Source organism: Lactuca virosa, chromosome 3 (assembly GCF_052849685.1).
Source record: "Lactuca virosa cultivar CGN04683 chromosome 3, Lactuca_virosa_CGN04683_v6, whole genome shotgun sequence".
NCBI lineage: Eukaryota > Viridiplantae > Streptophyta > Magnoliopsida > Asterales > Asteraceae > Lactuca > Lactuca virosa.
In genome coordinates, this window is record NC_136428.1 from 109,504,946 (window position 1) to 109,522,150 (window position 17,205).

At 39.3% G+C, this 17,205-nt stretch overlaps 1 pseudogene; it reads left to right on the top strand.

Annotated features, from left to right (window-relative positions):
- The first annotated feature begins 12,403 nt into the window (after positions 1 to 12,403).
- LOC145163920 (ubiquitin carboxyl-terminal hydrolase 25-like) lies at positions 12,404 to 16,748 on the top strand (annotated as a pseudogene).
- Positions 16,749 to 17,205: the final 457 nt, after the last annotated feature.

Here is a 17,205-nt window from a genome sequence, read left to right on the forward strand (position 1 = left end):
ACTTGGAGGTTTTAGGTTGTTGATTAAGATTCTTCCATGATTTGGTGATAGAGAACTCATGGGAGAAATCAGTGGAGAAGGGACACGTGTTGCAGTGTTATGGGTTATTCGTTTCTGATGAGTTTTCCTAACTGTATTCGTGGGTCGAAGGCACCAAGGCCGGCCTGCTGAATTTTGTATCCTGGTATATAGGATGTTGCTATATTGTAGTAATCTGTTAGATCTCTATCCTAGTATATATAATGTTTCTATGATATAGTGATATGTTAGATATGTATCCTGGTATATAGGATGTTTCTAGGATGTAGTGATCTGTTAGATCTGTATCCTATTATATAGGATGTTGCTATGCGGTAGTGATTTGTAGATCTGTATGACTATATGTACTTGTTGGTTATTGATTATTATGGTATATGTTGATGTGATATGGTCAGTTGGGTTGAGGCGGTCCTGCTTTGTGCTGAAGGCCAGGATACCCAGGGCGGTCCAGATAGACTGAAGGCCTGCGAAGCGGTCCAGTCAGGCCGAAGGCCCAAAGAGCGGTCCGGATAGGATGTAGGCCCGGTGCAGCGGTCCAGTCATGTTGAAGGCTCTAAGAGCATTCTGGATAGTCTGTAGGCCCGATGTGGCAGTCCAGTCAGGTTGAAGGCTCATGTATGCATGTTGTTATTTATGGTATGGTTGTGTGTGATACCTTGGGGGAAATCACTATGCTTTGGCTTACAGTTTCAGGTACTTCAGATGTTCGGGGGAAAGAAAAGGCGTGATCATGCACATCCTTCAGATTTTTTTGTTATTGAACTTTGGGATACCATGACTTATGATTATAACTTTTGGAACAATGTTTTGTAAACAATTATGGTCTTTGGAATGGTTTTGTTGATTGGCAAATGAAAAACTTTTACCCTGATTTTTGGGATGTTTCATTAGATCTTGTTAGAGGTGGAGTTTTGTGCTTATTAGTCCCATAGCCTTGGTCCTTTTGAGTATGAGCTACTCTAGACCAAATAACTTGTCCTTCTGGACGTTTAGGGTGTCTAGAGTGATAAAAATGGAATCTTAATTGTCCTTATCTCTCCATGCATGCTATTTAGTGGTTTAGAATTTGTGTTAAGTTAGGGTTTTGGTATTGGACACTTAATAGCTATGCAAGATCATAAAGTTGGAAACTTTATGATTAGAACGCCATTTGATGACTAGATCTGGGTTTTGGACGAAGTGTGAAAATGAATTAAGCACTTATTAAAAATGAAAGCTGGTAGATGCGTATGACGTACTTGATGGTATGCAGCGCATATGTGGTCAACTCCCCATAATCTGGTCAAATGCATTTTACGTCACGCGTACAAGCTGAGTACGATGGGCGTACTCAGCTAATTTGACTCGGTTGACCCCTTTGACTTTTGACTTTAACCAGAATTCTGACTAAGTTTGACACATGGGTATTTTGAGTTGTGGATTGAGCTTTGGTCACTGGTTATTGTTAAGGTGATCAGTAGAGTTCGTATTCAGAGCAACATATTGTTTAGGTATTTCGTTAGTCTATGAGGTGAGTTTTCCTCACTGTACTTGTGGGTCGAAGGCACTAATGCCAACCCACTAGATTATGTATCCTGGTATATTGGATGATGTTATGCTGGTTATATGCTAGACGAGTAGATTTGTATGATTACCTAAGTTCACCAAGTATGTGTTAGAATGGTAGATCTGTATGATTATATATGTTGTTGGTTATTGATTGTTATTATATATGTCGACATGTTATGGTTTGTTGGGTTGAGGCGGTCCAACTTTGGGCTGAAGGCCAAGACACCTAGGGTAGTCTGGATAAACTGAAGACCCATTGAGGCGGTCCAGTCAGGCCGAAGGCCCGAAAAGCGGTCCAAATAGACTATAGGCCCATTGAGGCGGTCCAGTCATGCTGAAGGATCTGAGAGTGGTCCAGATAGGCTGCAGGCCCTGAGAGGCGGTCCATTCAGGCTGAAGGCTCATGTATGCATGCTATTATCTGTATGGTTATGTGTGTGTGTGTGGTACTTAGGGGAACTCACTAAGCTTTGGCTTATAGTTTCATTTTATTGTTTCAGGTACTTCAGATGATCGAGTGAAGCAAAGGTGTGATCGTGGACATCCTTCTGATTTTATGATATTGGATTTTGGGATACTTCAATTATGATTATTACTTTTGAAACAATGTTTTGTAAACAATTATGGTCTTTGGATTGGTTTTGAAAAATGAAAATTTTACTCTGATATTTGTGTCATAAGTTGGTATTAGAGCCCTGGTTTGAGAGAATTGGATGAACATTTGTGTGAATCCATAATCAAAATAAGGATTTGTAAAACTTTTCAAAAGTAACTAAGGAAGGACGAGATGTGTAAGATCAGCCGGAGCAAGCAAGTTTACCCCAAGTTACCCATACTGTTATTTGTTATTGATGATTATGATAGACTTACATGCCAATGGTAGGCTAGGGATCTTCCGGAATTGCATGATAGAATTGCCTGATGTCTGACACCTGATAGCCTAGGGTGACTTCTTGTATGTTATAAGAAATTGACATTATGTAACTAAGATTCTAGCCTGAGAATATTTAATTTAGCCTTATTTCATGTTCCTTGTTTGGTTGTGGGCTTAGGGTAGAATCAAGTATTCGACTCTCTATGGGATCCAATGTTATGTATGATCAGCATGCACGAGCGGTTATAGGGTTGGTAGAAGTTTCATGAGTGAGTATGTGGGTGTAGTAGGCCAGTTGAGGAAGGATTAGCCACTCTCGAGAGGGTGAGGACAGGATGTATGTGTATCCTAGTTGTGGGTTTGTTTGCGAGCAATTTGTGATGATCCATTGAGACACATACGGGTAGGTGTTGAAGGTAGTATGGGCCCATACTACTGGAAGCATAGGACCCGTACGTGTTGCAAGGAATTCACAAACCCTGAGGGTTAGTCTTGTCATTTTGGTTATAGCAGTATAAATTGTGGCCTTTCTAATGTATGTATTGGTTTATTTTCAGTATGGTGATGACGAGAGGTTTCGGTTCGGGAGCTGGTGTTCAGGATAGGCCAGGATTGACAAATGATGACATTCGCGAGTTGATAGCTACTAAGGTAGCTGTTGTTGTCCCGAGTTCTATTCCGGAGTTGTTTGGGTCTATCAATACTGCTATGATTGAGCTATTTTATGATTGCTATGCTACACTGACCGAGGTTGCTGCTGCTGCTGCAACTACCTCGACTATTGTTGCTGCGGGGGTTCGAGGGTAGAGATCATTCTAGTATCGGGACTTTGACAACACGAAGCCCCAAGAGTTCGATGGGTTCAAGGACCCAATTGTGGCGATAAAATGGTTCTATGATGTGGAGGGTTATTTCTTCACATGTTCTTGCACGGATGACTAGAAGGTCAAGTGTGCCTTGAACCTTCTCCGATTAGGGGCAAAGGATTGGTGGAGATTAGTGACCGGATCGTATACTCCTGAGCAGAGGGTTGCTGTTACTTGGGAGCAGTTCTTAAATATGTTTCATACGAGATATGTTCCCCTGGTGGAGAGGGAGAAATTGGCTAAGGAGTACCTATATCTGAGACAGACGACTGAGACGGTGACAAAGATCACCAATATGTTCACAAAGATGGCTCTCATCTGCCCTGAGTTTGCTGCTTCAGAGCAGGCCCAAATGAGTCGATACTTGAGCATGCTCAAAACAGATATCCGACAGGTCGTGTACACCCAACGTTATGGTACCTTCACCGAGCTTCAGGATGCCGCAAAGAGGCGGGAGATTGAGATGGAGATCCAGACGAGGGAGCAACGGCAGGCTTCCGCTAAGTCACATCCAATAGCCAGTGTTGCAAATATCGGCCTAGGCGGCCGATTAATCAGACGTGGTCAAAATCGGCCTCTCTAATCAGACGTGGTCAAAATCGGTCAAAGCCGGAGATTATTGGAGCTAGGCGGGTCTAGGCGCTCTAATTGGTCAACGCAAGTCAACAAAACTTAAAAACTTTCAGGGGCTAAATTGTCAAAATGTAAAGATTGATGGTAGGGTTTCTTCCGATTACCCCATTCCATCGTATTCAATTTTTTTCTCATATTGAAATTCTCTCTGTCGGACTCAAGGAAGGAACGAACGAGCGCCTCCATGTTCTTCTCCATTCACGGCGTCGTCATCTTCTTCTCCGTTCACGCCGCCGCCATCTTCCTCATTAGAACTTCGTCTGAAGTAGACCGGTATCATCTGAAGTTCTTTGTCTTCTGCTGAAGCTTCTTTGTGAGGCTCCGACACCTTCCGTTCCTCGTCTGGCATCTTCTGTTCATCCTCCGACTTCTCCTTCAGGTTAGTCTCTAGTCTACACTTCTCATTCTTCCACTTGTTGTATGAATTGCAATTTCTAGAAATTATTTGGGGAAGAAAACGGGCTTAAGCATTTTTTACAATCTGTTTAAGCATTTTCTAGAATCTGTTTAAGCATTTTTTTAGAATCTGTTTAAACATTTTCTAGAAATTATTTCAGGTTAGTCTTCGTCTTCTGTTCCTCGTCTACCAGTTTATAGAATATGTTTAAGCATTTTTTTAATCTAATCTGTTTCCAGTTCAAGTTTCCAGCTCTAATTTGTTTAATCTGTTGTGTTATATACCAATTATTAAGTGATATTTCTTGAAATGCTATGGCAGATCCTTGTTGAATCTTTAGGAATGCACAGGAGGTGAACTTTTTTGCATGTCTAGTTTTTATAAATATAAATAACTTTGTAATCTTGATTCATGTTCTTGACTATTTGAGTTATGTATTCATCAGTTATGGCGTTAAAGTAAGGGATTTATCAAAAAGAATCTATGTCTCTGATGAAGATAGAGAGTATGCTTCAGAAAGAATAGAAGAAATACATTCCAAATTGCAGCATGATTTTCCTAGCTTCTTAAAACCAATGCTTATATCCCATGTTTCAGGTGGTTTTGGCTGGTAAGTTCAAAAGAGATTATTATACCCATTATAGCTATATTCATGAGGTCCTATGTTCAATAAAGAATTTTAAGAACATGAAATATGTTTAGGTCTTCAAATTCCCATGTAACATGTTATTATGATTTGTAATTAGGGTCTTCCTGTGATGAAATAATGACACTTGTTGATGAAGATGGTGATGAGTAACCAACAAACTACCTCCCTAGAAAAACAGGACTTAGTGGAGGATGGAAAGCATTTGATAAAGATCATAAACTTGTTGATCATGATTCATTAGTTTTCCAAGTCATAAAGCCCACCGTTTTTAAGGTTATTTAGATTTGATGTATTAAGGATCAAATGGTTTTTTTGTAATAATAGTTTCATGTTATAATGTTATATTTATTAATTTTTTAATAATTTTTTTAATTGATATAAATTTATATTTATTGATGTTATATTTAATGATATATTCTTAGGATTAATATTATATTTATTAAAATTTTAATAATTAATGGTCTCCGATTAATCCCCCAATTAATCTCCGCCTAACTGATTAATCCCTTGACCCCAGTCCACCGCCGAGCGATTTTTGCAACCTTGCCAACAGCGAAGCGGTTTAAGCCCGTTGATTTACGATTAGGAGGCCAAAGGGTCCGCACTTGTGGCAAGCGTGACAAGGTTCATGATGTTGTTTTCCGCTCTTCTTCTGGATGCCATAAATGTGGAAAGGAGGGGCATTATGCGAGGGATTGTCTCCAGTAGGCCCCAGTGTCAAGTATCAGGATTTGTTACCATTGCGAGTAGGTGGGCCATGTAAAGGCCCAGCGTCCATTTCTTACCTCTAGGCCCGTGCAGGAACCCACTACTTCTACCCTTTGGATTACAGATGGATGCCACGGTAGGGCGGAGCCCCCAAAGGATCGGGGTCTTGCTTTTCAGCTCACAGCGGAGGAGGCCAGGGTGGCACCAGACGTTGGTACTGGTATGTTTTCATTTATTATTTTTCTAGTTATTGTATGGTATGATTATGTTTATGATTCTGCTAGGTACCTTCTTAGTGATCTCCAAGCATGCTCTTGTGCTTTTTGACTCGAGTGCGAGTTGGTATTTTTGTCTCAGTCTTTTAGTAGGAGTTTTGAGATGACTCTTGGAGAGTTGGAGCGTTCGTTGCAGGTTTCTATCGCCAAAAAACACGGGGTTTCGGCATCGATTGGCTATCGGGGTTGTGTTATGGAGATTTTCAGGGTGTCTTACCTGATTGATCTGATTCCTATCCCCATTGGGGATGTATGTGTAATAGTAAGGATGGAGTGGTTGAGTAGGTTTGGTGCGGTGATTGATTGCGAGGGTCAGTGGGTGGTAGTTTGAACCCCAAGTGGGGGAGAACTGGTTATTTATGGAGAGGGTACCAGGGTTGGATAAGCCTTTTATTCTGTAGCCAGGGCTCGACAATATCTTTAACATGGGTGTTTCGGTTACCTCGCGTATGTGGTTGACACTCAATTTGGGAAGGAGGTTTTGGTTACGAATGTGCCTGTAGTTAGAGAGTTTGTAGATTTTTTCCTAGAGGAGTTACCCGGTGTGCCTCCTGAGAGGCAGATTGAGTTCAAGATTGATTTGGTACCCTGTGCGACTCCGATTGCTAAGGTGTCATACCAATTGGCACAACCAGAGATGCATGAGTTGTCTTCTTAGCTTCAGGAGCTTTTGGGCAAGCAATTTATTAAATTGAGCATTTCGCCATAGGGAGAACCGATCTTGTTTGTTAAGAAGAAGGACGGGTCACACCGGATGTGCATTGATTACCGGGAGTTGAACAAGTTAATGGTAAAGAACCGTTATCCACTTCCACGGATTGATGACCTCTTAGATCAGTTGCAGGGTGCATCTTGGTTCTCCAAGATTGATTTGAGGTCAGGGTATCATCATATGAGGGTTAGAGAGGAGGGCGTGGAGAAGAGTGCGTTTCAGAATCGTTATGGTCATTACGAGTTTGTGTTGATGCCGTTTGAGCTCACCAATGCGCCTACAACATTTATGGATTTGATGAATCGAGTGTGCAGGCTGATGCTTGATCGATCAGTCATTGTTTTTATTTATGATATCCTGGTTTATTCTGGGAGTTTTGAGGCAGAAACTGTTGTATGCTAAGTTATTGAAGTGTAAGTTTTGGTTACGGAAGGTCCAGTTCTTAGGACACCTCGTTAACTAGAATAGAATTCTGGTCGACCCGACCAAGATTGAGGTCGTGATGCAGTGGGAGGTTTTGAAGTCTCAATCGGAGATTAGGAGTTTTCTGGGTTTAGCCGGGTATTATCATAGATTCATTTAGGATTTATCCAAGGTTGTTGTACCCCTCACTCATCTGAAAAGGAAGGGAGTGGATTTCCGTTGGGGGGCTGAGCAGCATGTTGCATTCGAGACACTGAGGCGTAATTTATGTGAGGCCCTAATGTTGACCATTCCTGAGGGTGTTGAGGATATTGTTGTTTATTATGATGCTTCCATCACTGGTATGGGGGCATTTATTATGCAGCGAGGGAGGGTTAATGCGTATGATTCTAGGTAGCTGAAGCCGCATGAGGTCCGGTATTCGACACATGATTTGGAGTTGGGAGAAGTGGTGTTTGCTCTCAAGATTTGGCGGTATTATCTGTATGGGTTTCGGTGTACCACCTACACGGATCACAAGAGTTTGAGATATCTCATGGATCAGTCGAATATGAACATGAGACATCATAAGTGGATTGACGTGGTCAAGAATTATGCATGACTGTAAGATTCTTTACCACCTGGGGGAAGCGAATGTGGTCGCTAATGCTTTGAGCCACAATTCGTCTAGTTCTTATGTTGGAAGACTATGTATGAGGATTTCGATTGACTCTCCGCTTCTGGATTTGATTAGGGAGGCTCGGGCCAAAGGAGTCAAGGAGGAGAACTGGAAGTAGGAGAGACTCATGGGTGAGATTGACAGGTTTTCTACTGATAGTCTTGGATTGTTGACCCGGAGTAGTCGGGTTTGGGTACCAGATTTCGGTGGGATCAGGTAGACTATGTCGGAGGAGGCATAAAAGTCCAAATTTTCGATACACCCTGGAGCCACCAAGATGTATCAAGATTTGCGACTTAGTTACTGGTGGTCGTGCATGAAGAGGGAGATAGCTTGGTATGTTGAGAAGTTCTTGACCTATCGGACGGTCAAGGCCGAGCACCAGAGGCCGAATGACAAGCTTCATCCTTTGGAGGTTCCTATATGGAAATGGGAGTAGATCACCATGGATTTCATCACCAAGCTACCTCGGATGACTAAGAGATTTGATGCGATTTGGGTGATAGTGGACCGTGTGACCAAGAGTGCCCACTTCTTAGCTATTTGAGAGATTTCCTCGGCTGAGAAATTGGTCGATGTGTATGTGCACGAGATCGTCGCCTGACATGGTGTTCCGGTTTCTATTATATCATATTGGGATTTTCGGTTCACTTTGTGGTTTCGGTAGAGGTTCCCCGAGGAACTAGGTATGAGGTTGCAGTTTAGCACGGCTTATCATCCACATAATGATGGACAGAGTGAGAGGACCATTTAGACGTATGGGGATATGTTGTAAGCCTATGTGATCGATTTTGGTGGGAGTTGGGACTCCTACCTTCCCCTAGCCAAGTTTTCATACAACAACAACTATCACCCCAGTATCGGTGCGCCGCCGTTTGAGGTTGCCTATGGGAGGAAATATCGTACCCCTGTATGTTGGGGAGAAGTCGGTCACAGGTTCATGGGGAAAAATAAGGTGGTTCTTCAGAGGACAGAGCTTATACAGCAGATCAGACAGAGATTGCAGACAACACAGAGTCGACAGAAGAGTTATGCCACCAGGCGTCGATCTGAGTTGGAGTTCCAGGTCGGCGACATGGTTTTACTGAAGGTATCACCCTGGAAGGGTGTAATACGCTTTAGGAAGAGGGGCAAGTTGGGGCCCTAATATATTGGTTCGTTTCGAGTGATTGCTAGGGTAGCTTACCAGCTGGATTTGCCTGAGGAGCTCAGTCAGTTTCACAACACCTTCCATGTTTCTCAGCTTCAGAAGTGTGTGGCTGATGACTCTAAATTTGTTCCTCTGGATGATATTCAAGTTGATGATCGCTGGGATTATGTTGAGAGTCCATTGGCGATTCTGGATAGGAAGATGAAGGCATTTCACAACAAGGAGGTATCATTGGTCAAGGTCCAGTGACAACATCGGAAGGGTTCCAAATGGACTTGGGAACCCGAGGCAGAGATGCGAGAATATTACCCTGAGTTATTTGCGGAAGTGGACTTCGAGGACAAAGTCTGATTCATTTGGTGGAGAATTGTAACATCTTAATTTAGGTAATTTACATCTTTAACCCTGGTATGAAAATTGTTTGCAAAATTGGTCCCTTTTATCCTTTTAATGAAAAGTGTGGGTTTATCTGGTATGCTGGGCTTACGTGGTCAGGGGTCAAACCCTAATTTTTAGAGTTTGGATCATATTTAAACACCCTTAACTCCCAAGACCCCCTTCATTCATCAGCCTCCATCTCCATTTTCATCCTAAGTAAATCCTAATCCCTTGTGGCTGCATTCTTAACTTCAAAGTGTGCTTTGTGGTGACCTTGACGGAAGGAGAAGGAGAAGAAACCATCTTATAAGAGTAAAGCACTTTGGATCTAGAAGTATCTTGCCTTCAAGCTTCATTTGAAGGTATAAAGCTCTGAACATGTTGGTTATTCCTTTAGATCTTGTTAGAGGTGGAGTTTTGTGCTTATTTGCCCCATATCCTTGGTCCTTTTGAGTATGAGCTACTCTAGACCAAATGAGTTGTCCTTCTGGACGTTTTAGGGTGTCTAGAGTGATAAAATGGAATCTTAATTGTCCTTATCCCTCCATGCATGCTATTTAGTGGTTTAGAGTTTGTGTTAAGTTAGAGTTTTGGTATTGGACACTTAATAGCCACACAAGATCATAAAGTTGGAAACTTTATGATTAAGAACATTACTTGAGGACTAGATCTGTGTTTTGGACGAAGTGTCTAAATGGATTAAGCACTTATTAGAAAGGAAAGTTGACAGACGTGTATTCTAGATGTACCTGATGGTACACTGCGCGTACGTGGTGAATTCCCCAAAATCTAGTCAAATGCGTATTACGCCACGCGTACATGCTGAGTACGCTGGGCGTACTCAGCTGTGTTGACTCGGTTGACCCCTTTGACTTTTAACTTTGACTAGGATTTTGACTAAGTTTTACCTAGGGGTATTTTGAGCTGTGGACTGAGTTCCGGTTACTAGTTATTGTTAAGGTGATCGGTAGAGTTCGTATTCAGAGCAGCGTGTTGTTCAACTATTTCGTTAGTATATGAGGTGAGTTTTCCTCACTGTAATTATGGGTCGAAGGCACTAATGCCGACCCACTGGATTATGTATCCTGGTATATTGGATGATGTTATGCTGGTTATATCCTAGACTGGTAGATCTGTATGATTACCTGAGTTCACCGAGTATGTGTTAGACTGGTAGATCTATATGATTATCTGTGTTGCTGGTTACTAATTGTTATTATATATCTCGACATGTTATGGTTTGTTGGGTTGAGGCGGTCCAACTTTGTGATGAAGGCCAAGACACCCGAGGCGGTCCGGATAAACGGAAGGCCTAATGAGGCGGTCCAGTCGGTCCGAAGGGCCGGAGATCGGTCCAGATAGACTATAGGCCCAGTGAGGCGGTCTAGTCATACCGAAGGCGCTAGGAGCGGTCCAGATAGGCTGCATGCCCTGAGAGGCGGTCCAGTCAGGCTGAAGGCTCATGTATGCATGTTGTTATCTGTATGGTTATGTGTGTGTGGTACTTAGGGGAACCCACTAAGATTTTGCTTACAATTTCACTTTATTGTTTCAGGCACTTTAGATGATCGGGGGAAAGCAAAGGCGTGATCGTGCACATCCTTCTGGTTTTATGATATACAATTTTGGGATACTTTGATTATGCTTATTAATTTTGAAACAATGTTTTGTAAACAATTATGGTCTTTGGATTGGTTCTGAAAAATGAAAAATTTACTCCAATTTTTGGGATGTTACAATCTCCAATTATGGAAACATTTCCATATTCCCAAATGACCATCAATTATAACCAAGAATTATTTCAATCCATAATGTGTCAGTATACTCCTTCCCAAATAATATCACACTTCTAATTGTCCACAAGCAACCAGTCTTCGGTAAAACCATAGAATGTTCTTGACAGTTACTTAACAACTTTAATCACACAAAATTCTAACCCTTTTCTCACAATGTTCAAGGCATTTGAAAAAAATTAGAATAAGTAAATATTATAACATATGTGATCAATCCTATATCCAAGGCATATGGGGTTCGACTCATTATGTCCTACATAAGGATTTTATATTTGTTTAAATCCTTGCTATAATATTTCTATATATATATATATATATATATATATATATATATATATATATATATATATATATATATATATATATATATATATATATATATATATATATATATATCGAATCTTCTATTTTGAAACATTTCAACATGATATTTGTAACATCCTGTTGCAGATCGTTTGTGATTTAAGGCTCGTGGGCCGTAACCCAGGCATGAGAAGGTTTTGAGGATTTGAAGGAGAAAGGTTTAGGCCCTTTTTGGATATGGATAAGGTAGGTTGTGTGATAAAAGGGTTCGATCTGTGCTTTAGAGTCCAAGAGTATCGATAAAGGCGTTGGCTCGGTCTTTTATGAATTTTGGATTTTATTCGTGGAGATTTAAGGCCGTGATGTGTTGCTAGAAGCGTAGGGATTCTCGCCACCTTTCTGTGGATATAAGGTTCGTTGGAAACGAACTTATAACGAAGAAGTTATGATAGTTTAGAGTTTTGGCAAGTTTCACTACTAGAAAAACAGCCTTTTACGACGCGCAATCAATGACACGCGCTGATAGAGGACACACATTTGTGCGTGCCCTAAAAATTGATGTCAGTTTTCCAAAATATGAAGCATAGAGGACACACATTTATGTGTGCCCTAAAATTAGTGTCCAACAAAAAATTAAAAACACGGAGGGCACCTACTATAAAAAAGTACGTCGTGTAGAACTGTCGTTTTATAATAATTTTTCATCAACGCGCGTTCTTTAATTTTTTCATTTCCAAGGGGGGAATCAAATACCAAAAACTTGAAAACCCCGTCTGATACTCTCCTCCTTCTTCTTCGTATGTTGTGAAATCCTCTTCGATCAAAAGAAACCCTAAAAGCATTGTGTGGGTTCCTGATATTCGATTTTTAGTTGTGAAGTTCCTGAAATCATATTTTTGACTTCGATATGCGATTTTTTTGAATTGATATTTGGTGTGTAGAAGATCGATATTTTCAATGTGGCGAGTGAATCAGGAGCGAGAGGTCCTCGCTGTTAATGGCTGGTTTCCAACTGCAAATGACTTGGCAAACGAGTTTGTTGTTGAAGAAACGAAAGAACGATCCTCCATTAGGGTTCAAGAATCTCGGTAATACCTGCTACCTCAACGCCGTTCTCCAGTGCTTAACCTATACTCCTCCCCTCGCCAATTTCTGTCTCCGAATTCAACACTCCGAAAACTGTATGTGCTCTTCTTCTACTTACTCACATACGCACACACGCACGTTAGCGTATCTAAATTTTCATGAATTTTAACCTAATTTTTCATTGCGTTCGGTAAATTGTTCCACTTCGTTAACATAAATTTCCCTAATTCGATAGGCAAGTTCCTGGCGCATCAGGACAAGAAGAGTGATTGTCCGTTTTGTCTACTGGAGAAGAGAATTGTTCGATCTCTTAGCATCGACTCAACCCTAGATACACCTGGTAAGATCATTGGTGGATTGAAAGTCTTTGCTGAGCATTTTCGTTTAGGGAGGCAAGAGGATGCAAATGAATTCCTTCGGTACGTCATTGATGCTTGTCATACCACATGTCTTCGTTTGAAGAAGTTGCAGCAGCAAAGACGGAAGTATGTCAGCAATGGAGGAGGTGATGGCTTTAATGGCAGCACAGTAGTTAAGGAGATTTTTGGAGGAGCTTTGCAGAGCCAGGTCAAGTGTCTTGCATGTGGAAATGAGTCCAATAAGGTTGATGAGATAATATATATTAGTGTTGATGTCTTGAATAGTAGCTCTCTCAAGGAAGCTTTTCAGAAGTTTTTTCAACCAGAGATTCTGGATGGAAATAACAAATACAAGTGTGATAAGTAAGCATACCAGTTTTTGCTTTTGTTGTTTGGTCATCTTCATTAATATAGATGGTCTGAGATAAGAACTTGTGCTTTTGTAGCTGTAAAAAGTTGGTAGCAGCAAGAAAACAGATGTCTATTGTGCAAGCACCTAACATTCTTGTTATTCAACTCTAGGTATGATCAATGGCCATTGTTTTATAAAGTTTTCTTTTAGTATCAAGAAGGTGGTGGATAATTAAGTTGTTCTTTTGGTTGGATAGAGGCTTGAGGGAATATTTGATGGGAATATAGACAAATCAATTGCTTTTGAGGAAGTATTAGTTCTTTCAAGCTTCATGTGCAAAACAAGCCAGGTATGTAGTGCTACTTTACTCTTATTCTTAAGTTTGTTGTATTGGGTTGCCTTGACTTGAAAAAATGTCTTTTCTGTCAGAATAAATTTATTTATTACTCCAAAGCACACCCTAAATAGACATAAAACCAAAACAAAAAGTAGACATAGAATTTGATAAGGGTGCATTACATGAAATGGCTGTTTATATTTCAAAAGCTTTACCTGTGGGACATTTTCAAAAGATTGCATCTGTGGCAACAAACATACAAATGAGTAAGGTTTTTTTTAACATTTTATTTAGTATTTACATAACATAACAAGGGTAAAATGTCATATGGCTTATTCTCTGATATTATCATGTTGCTGCTACACCTAATGCATAAGGAGAAAGCCGAGGAAGACTCTGAATATCACTGTATGCATTAAAAAAATTATATATTTTAATTAATTTGGAAGTTAATTGTTATGATTGATAGGGTGGGTGGTGTGATGAATTTCTATCGTGTATGACGACTTTACCATATTCCTATCCTTTTACTACATTAACCTTCAATTCTTTTACATGATTATTTATTTAGTTCAAGAATCAAATTGTTAGTTAAGAATGTTGAATTAGATTATGCTTCATTGAATTTTAATGTCATCTTTTCAGGTTCCAGCTACAAGTAACAAAGGAGCTGGACCTTCTATGTTAGAAGGGCGAAGTGGCTATGGTTCAACCATGCAATACTCACCAAAATTCACATCTGGGGACTACCCTGCAACTACCCAAAAGTATGGCCAGAAAGGGGAAAAGATGCTAACTGATTATCCATCAGGGAGAGAGATAGATTCCCATATGCTGAAAGAGCAAGTGCATATTTTGGGAGAGATTTGCAAAATGAGTCATCTGTTTGGTTTGCTGACTCCATTGCTTTTGGTTATCAACATCAGGTTTTGGGTGCATAAATTTAATCTTTTTACATCAAATCTCTCCAATCAGTTTTGCTGATGTGTAACATTTGTCTACATCCTGACATTTATGATCATTTATATGTAGCATCAGCACTATGCCAAGAACTGCTCCATGCCCAGTCATAAAGGTCTACACTCATGCTTTTCTGTTCCTCAATAAAAAACTGAAAATAGAACTACTGGTAGTTGTGATTCCTATCATTAAATGATGGGTTTTGAGCATTTTAACACTCCTATGGTGTACATGCAACCCTAGAAACCTTGTATCTATGTTTTCTCTATTATACATGCAAACTTTGATTTTTCCAAGGTTTCATCCTAACTAGCATATTATGGGGTATATGTAATATAAAAAAAAACTAGTAGAATGACATACCTTTCCTGTAGCTTGGATTCCTTAAGACCTTGTGAGCCTAGCACCCCAAATGTGATGCCTCAAATGTTTCACACAACACCACAATTCTTGGAATAACTTGAGAGAAGAACACTTGTGCACAAAAATCGGCTAGCCCTCACTCTTATGTCTTAGTCCGATTTTGCTTGCCATGGGGCTCTTTATATAGTGTGCCACATGTAGGGTTACACCATGTAAACCCTAATGTGCATGAATTTTCATTTCCTCCATGATCCATGGGTTTTAACCTCCATGGAGCATCCATGGAGAACCCTATGGGTTTTAGCCCAATCCAGTGAATCATGGATCATAAGCCCACTATATAAGAATGGATGATTTACCAAATCAATCCTCATATATTTAATTAGTCTCTTTTGATCACAAAATTAATTCCAAATTAATTCTTGATCAATACTAATTAAATAATATGATTTCATATTAACATATTAGAGCTTATAATATATTAACAAATCATAAGTGTCCTTTTTCTCATTTGTCTATCCAATTGTTATGATGCCATGCAACCCAAATGGACCATGCTAAATTGGGTCAAGTACATACCAAATATAGTTATGGGCTTAGACATCTAGTCCAACATAAAGTTCTATTCACATGGTTTCTTTTTTATTGTTTTTATTTTCAGGTTATAGATGCTTGTGCTAAATGAAACTTGGGTCATTTTATAAATCACAACTTTCAACCAAATTGTCACCCTGAAAAGGTTAGTTTACTTGAATTCAGTTTATTTGAATATTAAATCATAAATTTACATTCTCACTGGAAAATATATGTTTGAATGTTGTTTAATTTGTCAACTTACTACTTAATTTGTGTTTTATCTGACCAATGGATGGTTAATGCCTTAATGGGGAAGTCTGCATTGGACTCTTTGCAATAAGATATATTAAGAAGGTATGCACATCTTTTGCTGTATATTATTTGTTGTAATACACATATAAATGTAACTACCATGCTATATCTTGCAAGTAATGTCTACTGTATTCACATGTCATGGTATATTATATTCTTAAATTAAATTGTGATGATAACATAGTTCCTATTGGGTCAACAGAAAGACAAGTTTCGTTTGAAAGATGTTCATCAGAAAGTAAAATAGAATAACATATGGATGTTTACTTTAATAAAGTGAATGATGTAATTTTAAATCCATAATCGCGACCAAGCTCGAGTTGTGGTCGTCGATCGATTTCAGGTGATGTACTTCAAATACTTTTCCTACATATGGACCCAATATTATCCCTCCCCAGACTTAAAATGCTTTTAGTTAAGTTTCTAATTATCTACACATTATTTCTTTTTTCTTTTTCATTTCTATTTTGCTTAACATATGGATACTTTGTGCTACTTGGCCCTTTCTTTAGGAAACCATTAGTCTATTATTTCAATCGGGCATCTTATCACAAAATTGAACTGAAACATTGGACTGTTTAGTTATAATTATGAAGTTTGTTTTGATTTCACATATACATCCAAAAGTTGCAGAGATCACATAACATATACATAAACTTTTTGTGATTTCCTCATAAGTCATAACTATATGGTGTTTAAATAAGCTGTTTGGCTTTATCTTTTTAGATCATATCTCCATCACATGAATCTTTCTTGTGATCACTTGATGCATCATTTGCAGGTGGAGAAAATACCACTTACTTTCCAATCTGAAGAACACTACTTTCGTTCTTTTGTGTATCCTTTTCTTGAGGAAACACGTAAAGAACTGGATTCCAGTATGAAGATGATGTACAAAGCTACATTTTCTAAAATTTATTCTTTTAAGAAGGCCAAAGGAAAAGAGAAAACGATGTATGATGTTACTTTTGGTAATTGGAGAAACACTGAACGCTGAAAAGAGCCTTATCAGACTTTACCTGGTCATCTGCTTATTTTAACAAATGGGGAAGCCGGATCTGGTTCTGATTTACAAAGTTTGGGTAGTACATGTGAACCTTGGATTTAACAAATGGAGAACCCTTGATTCTTGGCAAATGGTATTTTACTACATGTGTATTAAATTTTAATATTTTATGACATTGACTGATGATGCTTGAAGCCTTTCTGAATACTAATGTGTTGATGATGAAAACATGTATCATGTGGAAACAGAAGCGTAACAATAAGAAATAGAAACAAGAAGGTGTTCCTTAATAGCAATGTAGTATTAGGTTATATAGTTAGGGAAAACCTCTTAATAACAATGTACAATCAGATCCCCTTAATACCAATGTATTACAATTTTTTGAAATGATGTTATTGGATGAAATTGATTGTTTTGGTATATATTTGTTTCCATATTTTTGTATTAT